Source organism: Muntiacus reevesi, chromosome X (assembly GCF_963930625.1).
Source record: "Muntiacus reevesi chromosome X, mMunRee1.1, whole genome shotgun sequence".
Taxonomy (NCBI): domain Eukaryota; kingdom Metazoa; phylum Chordata; class Mammalia; order Artiodactyla; family Cervidae; genus Muntiacus; species Muntiacus reevesi.
The window spans coordinates 21,695,621-21,701,263 of record NC_089271.1 but is presented as its reverse complement, the minus strand read 5'-3'; the positions used below and the strand labels follow the sequence as shown (position 1 = coordinate 21,701,263).

The 5,643-nt window shown below is 39.5% G+C and overlaps 1 non-coding gene across 1 annotated transcript; it reads right to left on the bottom strand.

The window, feature by feature from the left end:
* Positions 1 to 5,314: 5,314 nt before the first annotated feature.
* Positions 5,315 to 5,421, bottom strand: LOC136155018 (U6 spliceosomal RNA). The gene has a single exon (XR_010660689.1). It is a non-coding gene; the product is annotated as a U6 spliceosomal RNA (small nuclear RNA).
* Between the last annotated feature and the right edge of the window lie 222 nt (positions 5,422 to 5,643).

Below are 5,643 nucleotides of genomic sequence, written 5' to 3'. Positions count from 1 at the left end.
ATGATACGACCTTCCCAATCTCCCTTACTATCCCTTCTCCCTGGCAACCATAAGCTCATTTTCTGAGTTTGTGAGTCTCTTTCTGTTTTGTAGGTAAGTTCATTTGTATAATTTCTTTTTAGATTACATATATAAGTGATGTCATACGATATTTCTCCTTCTCTGTCTGACTTACTTCACTCAGTATGACAAAGTCTAGGTCCATCCATGTTGCTGCAGATAACACATGCCTTGTTTTAATTACAAAAAGGAATGCACACTCTTGACAGTTCCAGTCTCCCCAGTGTCTTCCTCTTTGTAAACCTTTCTCTGCCTTGTACCCATGTCCCCATCCCAAGAATGGGACTGATAAGTAAGACTCTGCAGTATGGATCAGGAGCCCCTACTGAGACAACTAGAAACAGTTAATTTTCTGGGGAGATCCCTGCCATCCTAAGAGGCTGTAGAAAGCTGCCTCCAGCCAGGCTCATTCACAGAATTCCAGAGACCATAGGACTTTCTCTCATGGAAGACTCCTCTGTGAACATCTGCTCATTGAATCTGGGGCATCACAATAGCATTCTTCTTTCTGAGATGAGTGCTGACCCAGTACTTTGAAAATGGTCCACAGCTCTTCATTTATGTTCTTCTTTCATAGGTAGAATACATGCTCAATCACCTGACAGGAAGAGCGATTTTTCTCATCCAAGCAAGTGACTTTGAGAATGCCAACCTGTTAGCGTGAAGCCAAAAGGTAGTTGACTCTGTAAGTGCTTATTGGAAGGTGGAGCTGAGTGCACTTGTGTGGCAGAAAAAGCAGGGACCTTTGAGGCCCAGCAGACATGGATGCAAATCCCAGCACTGCTGGTTACCAGCTGTGTGATTTTGGACAAGATTTTTATATCTCAGTGTGCTTGTATGTCAAATGGAGTTAATAATAATTGTTTCCTCCTCCTAAGGTTGTGAATATTAAATGCTGCTGTAAAGCCCTTTGTGAAATACTTAGAATACTGTGAAAAGAGTAGCTTCGCTGCATGTGTGGTGTGTGTAGGGTAGGGAGGGATCAGAAGAACTGACTTCTAAATGTTTATTCCTTTCTGTCTATTTGGTAAAATAAAGACTGTTAACAATTTTTGGATGAGGAAGAATGATTGTGAATGGTCCAATGGGGAGAGAGAAAGATTTGTCCCAAGCCAATTTTTATCCTGCCTTACACAGAAATTATTCTCCTATTCATTGACCTTTGTCATGAAGCTTCACCTTCTTCATGCATAATAAATGTGCAATGGCTCTGTTAATGTTTGCCAACCAGTGAGGTCTGCTCCAATGGAATCATAACAGAGGCTGGGTAATCAGTATTGTAATGCCTATTGTATTCTGCCTGGAGTTTTTTTTTTTCATCTGCCTAGCCAGACATCATGTGGACAGGGTCCAATCCAGAACACAGCATCCAGGATAAATAATTTACAATCCTGTCTCTAGAAGTGGACCTCTCTCTGACCTAATTAATATTCCAACTGTAAACCACATGCAGAGATTTTTTTAAAGAGACAAACTTAGTGGGAATAGGAGAAAAGGTTGAAAAGGCATTATGCAGAACATGTTAATTCACACAACTTTTTTTCCTTCTCCTTTTTACAGGTATTTTAATGTTATACCAAATAGAAGGAAGTTATGCAGTTATAGTGCTGCTAAGAATATGGGCAGGACAGCAGATAGAACATGTCCCATTCTTTTTTTCAGTACCTAGCCTGTGAATCCATGGTTAAAAACAAAAAGCTGTTAAAGAACTGTGAATGGTAGTTAAGTATTCTTCATTTATCTTCAGCAATCTATAACAATGAAGCACAATTTACACTGGATATAAAATTTTGGGTTGATGGTATTTTTCTTCCAGTGCTTTAAGGATGATTGTTCCACTGTCTTTTGGTTTGCATGGTTTTTGATGAAAAACCAGAGATTAGTGTTATAATTTTCTCTGTATCACTAGTTTTGAGAAATTTGATTCCGTAGTGCCATGATTTGGTTTTCTTTGTGTTTATGCTGCTTGGTATTCACTGGAATTCTTGGATATGTTTGTTTGTAGTTTCCAACAAATTTGGAACAGTCTGGAGATTGAGTAAGTCAATAGAGGGGATAAAATAGATTCATACAAAATAATACAAGGGAAGACAGAAAAAGAGGAAAAAAAAGAATAAAGAACAGATAGGACAGACAGAAGTGTAGAACGACTCTTGTTTCTGATATACCTGTCAGGTAACAGATCACCAAAACAAATACCCAAAGCATCTTTTATTTACCTCCATATCAAGACTTCCACAAATGAAATTCAGAAGCTTTTCTTGATGATAGCACCAGTTACATTCTGATTCATTCAGTGTTGAAATCAGTTCTGTTTATCATGATGAAAGAGATTATTTTGGTTCAGAAGTGCCAGTGGCCTGGCACAACTTGGAAGGATTTGAAGGAAAGAGCATGTCAGGCAGAAGAGTGTGGGAAAGGAGACGTGAGGTGCTTAGTGCTGTCACAGTTGGTGGTTGCATGATTTGTGTAGTGATATTAGAAATAAGTGAAATTAGCTTCTGAAAGTGAAATTAAAAATCAAGCAGAGATATTCAAACTGTATCCCAGGTCAGTTAATATTTGACTATAAACTGACTGAATGTATTAACATACCTAAAGTGAAAAAGGACATCCTTTAACAAACTTGATCACTGTATCAGTTAGGAATGCTTTTGACTACAGCTAACTGGCAACCCACTCCAGTATTCTTGCCTGGAAAAACCCATGGACGGAGGAGCCTGATAGGCAACAGTCCATGGGGTCACAAAGAGTTGGACATGACTGAGTGACTTCACTTCACTTTCAACAGTTAATTAGAGTAACTTAACTTATATGCAGAGTACATCATGAGAAACGCTTGGCTGGAAGAAGCACAAGCTGGAATCAAGATTGCTGGGAGAAATATCAATAACCTCAGATATGCAGATGACACCACCCTTATGGCAGAAAGTGAAGAGGAACTAAAAGCCTCTTGATGAAAGTGAAAGAGGAGAGTGAAAAAGTTGGCTTAAAGCTCAACATTCAGAAAACTAAGATCATGGCATCTGGTCCCATCACCTCATGGGAAATAGATGGGGAAATAGTGTCAGACTTTATTTTTGGGGGCTCCAAAATCACTGCAGATAGTGACTGCAGCCATGAAATTAAAAGACGCTTACTCCTTGGAAGGAAAGTGATGACCAACCTAGACAGCATATTAAAAAGCAGAGACATTACTTTGCCAACAAAGGTCCATCTAGTCAAGGCTATGGTTTTTCCAGTAGTCATGTATGGATGTGAGAGTTGAACTATGAAGAAAGCTGAGCGCTGAAGAATTGATGCTTTTGAGCTGTGGTGTTGGTGAAGACTCTTGAGAGTCCCTTGGACTGCAAGGAGATCCAACCAGTCCATCCTAAAGGAGATCAGTCCTGGGTGTTCATTGGAAGAACTGATGCTGAAGCTGAAACTCCAATACTTTGGCCACCTCATGCTCAGAGTTGACTCATTGGAAAAGACCCTGATGCTGGGAGGGATTGGGGGCAGGAGGAGAAGGGGATGACAGGGATGGCATCACCGACTTGATGGACATGAGTTTGGGTTAACTCTGGGAGTTTGTGATGGACAGGGAGGCCTGGCATGCTGCAATTCATGGGGTCGCAAAGAGTCAGACACAACTGAGCGACTGAACTGAAGTCATAAAAACTTAAAGAACAATTCAGAAGACTGGAGGTAGCCAGTCCCAGGGCTAGTTCAGCAATTAACCATGTTATAGATAACCTAGGCTTTTAAAACCCTTACAGTCTGCCAATTATCCTTAATTTATCTCATGAACATAAAAGGGCTGCAATAGCTCCAAGCATCATGTCCTCACATCAGCATCCTAAGCAGGGAGGATAGGTCAGGAGCAAAAGTCTTTCTCCAGCTGAGGCTCTGTTTTATCTAGAAAGCAGCATCTTCCCTAGAATACTCCAGAAGTCTTCCTTTAATGTCTTATTGGACAGTTCTTTTGCCCCAATTTTTTTTTCATTTATTTTTATTAGTTGGAGGCTAATTACTTTACAATATTGTAGTGGTTTTTGTCATACATTGACATGAATCAGCCATGGATTTACATCCCAATTTTTTTTTTTGCCAAAAGTTTTTGATTTGTTAACAAAAGAAACCACTCATTACACAGAATAATTTCAGTTTTTTATAGAGGATTATTTGACTTAATCTCAATATTCAATCATTAAAAGAAAAGAAACAATGGAGAGAAATAACAGCATATATATCATGAAATTGGGCCAACAACCTACACCCAAACTTGAACAGTGCTGAGAAATTCCTTGTTAACAGCAATCTGGAGTCCTAGTTGGGAAAGAGTCCTGGGTGGTACATCCACCCCATGGGTGAGACTTCCAATTGCAGTTTCGGCGACTCTCACTTATAATCCCAGGCCACAAACTGATATCATCATCAGTTTGTGTGCAGACATGCAGCTCTGGTTTTTCTTTAAGGTATACAATGTGTTTGTTTCACCTTGTGAGTTACAGGATTTCATTAGACCCTGGGGGGCTGGCCAGGCTCTCAGGGGCTTAAAAGATTCCAAGACCCACTCCTGTCCTATCTAACTTGCTGGTAACAATTGGTGTGCTTGCAGGTAGGCATATAGTCCATGCAAGGTCAAAAGTTGGTCAGAGGCTGGCTCCCCTGCTTCTGAAGCCTGCACAAGACTAGCTCCATTTAATTTCCCTATTAACAGTACTGAGTAATGGCTAACCATGGTTACAAGGGAGGCTGGGACAGTGATTATTTGGCAAAGGAAACATGATATGTTTGGGTAAGATGAATGGTGATCTGTTCTTTGAGGTTGGGCACATTGCTGCCGAGAACAGAATTGGAATGTTCCTAGCAAGAAATTAGAAGGAAATGGCTGTAGTGTAGGTAACTAAAGGTGTCTGCTGGGATCAGTCCTAGAAGCACAGGTAAAGAATCTCAGACACCAGAATTGAAATCTCCTGCTCTGGCACTGTGCTAGAACAGGAATACCTTGATGTGGGAACTCCAGTAGCTGAATCTTGAGATTGGTTTTTGCATATTGTGGAGATGGATACTTAAGTTTCTCCTTATTCATTCATTTATTTTTTATTTATTTTTTTTACCAGTTTTTAAATATCTTTATTTACAAATTGGTATATTATTGGTCAGTTTGAATGCCATATGTGTGATAAAATAGATTATGAGAAATATCATATTTACAATGAAATCATTATTTTATATAACTGAATCACCTAGTAGGCTACCTCCTGCAAAAAATATGGAACACTTCACTAATTTGAGTGTCATCCTTGCGCAGGGGCCATGCTAATCTTCTCTGTATCGTTCCAATTTTAGTATATGTGCTGCCGAAGCGAGCACTCATTCATTTATTTAACACATTTTTTATTGAATCAGGTGTTGTTATTGTCTCTGGAATTTTAGCATTGGAAAGATCAGGCAAAAATGGTTGCCTTCATGGTGCTTACAGTGAGTGTTTTACCTTAGTGCAACTGATTCCATACTCATCAGTAAATTTTCTGTTTATAACTGGATTTCTCATGTGCCCCAGGCAGTCTTACATCTCATTATGAATTAGAAAGT